The sequence below is a fragment of the Artemia sp. Qi Xiang Cuo genome, chromosome 18 (genome assembly GCF_049724085.1).
Source record: "Artemia sp. Qi Xiang Cuo chromosome 18, ASM4972408v1, whole genome shotgun sequence".
Lineage (NCBI taxonomy): Eukaryota > Metazoa > Arthropoda > Branchiopoda > Anostraca > Artemiidae > Artemia > Artemia sp. Qi Xiang Cuo.
In genome coordinates, this window is record NC_142811.1 from 3,373,198 (window position 1) to 3,374,739 (window position 1,542).

Here is a 1,542-nt window from a genome sequence, read left to right on the forward strand (position 1 = left end):
ATGCTAATTGATTTCGGTTGGTAATTTTAGATTTTCATTTATCTGGAACTTGTATATAATGTTATTGTTTTGGTGCATATTTAGCTCCAAACAACAGACGGTGGTTTTTGTTTGTTTGGTTCACTACTGGTATGAGTTACTTTCTGCTTTACTTATGGTTTTACATCGTAAAATGTTTGATTGTGCAATGATAAAGCCAAAAACATTGCAAAACTTTTTTTGGCTATTAAAAGTGTCTTTTATTTTCATTTAATCATTGTCCTGCGATTTCTTAAGTATATTTTCCATCATTTTTTTTTAGAACTTGAAGATCCTCTACCAATTGATCACAAAAGTCTGTTTGGATGTACTAATCATATTCTATTTCCTATTGAGGGTAGTAATCTTGTGAATTTGTTTCAAGACGTATCTGCCAAGCTCGAACCCAATTGCAACCCTCTGAAACTAGAGCCAAATGTTAACGTGGACTGTGGTATGCTTTCCGATATGTTTTCTTATGTTTGGAAGCTTAAATAGAATATTAAATTTTGATTTGCCTTGGAAAATGCAGTAGAAACTCAAATGGATTTTAGAGGATGGTCATGAAGTTAATTGTTTTTAAAATCGTGTCTAGTGGTCCTATTTTCGGAATATTTTTATTTACTAAGGGTCTTTGGAGTTAGGAATTGTTTTAAATAATAATGTGCTTTCAAAAGTTTATAATTGAAAAAAAAATTAAAATAATTAAATTTTTGGTCTTGTTAAAATAATTTTTTATAATTATAAGAATATGCTATACAATATATTATTTTTGGAAAACAGATTAAAATGTAAAAAGGATGCCAACAATAATAGTGATTTGGGTGTTTTAACTCTGTGTTTTTTTGTGGTTTTATTAACGACATTTAAGATACACATAATATTAACATCAAACTTGCATCAAAGAATCAGAAAGTGATTTGTTGTATTTATGGAATTCTTAAAATATCAGGAGAGAACTTAAATATCCTAAAGAAAATTAAAGACAAAGTTATAAAGCTCTCAAGAAATTTTCAAAAGTAATCATTTTGATACTTTTAATATCCAATTTAGATCCTTTATGTAACACAAGCAGGGTTATTTGTCTCCAAAGCAATAGTAAACACAAAGAAAACAACAATTTTTCTTGTTGATGAAGGTGAGGGGCTGCAAGTTTCCAGTACAGGGTTTTCAGTGATGTTAATTGTTCAACTTCTATTACGGTCTTATTTCGCGTTATTTGCAGCCTCTTCATTGAAACTTAATAATATATTTAAAAAATAAAAAATCACTACAGTGCTAAATTTGACAAGATGTTTCAAAATATAACCCAAAAATTATAACTAGGATGGAGCTGAAGGATCGAGCTATGGTAAAAAAAAAATCATAACAGATATGTGTAGCAAACTATGTCTTTGAACCAGCTAAAATCGTATTTGACATAATTTGATCAGTTTAAATTGAATTTTTTCTTTCTTTTTTTGTATAGCTGGTGCAATACCAACATAATTTAATTATTGAAATCTTATCCATCTGGACTTCTAG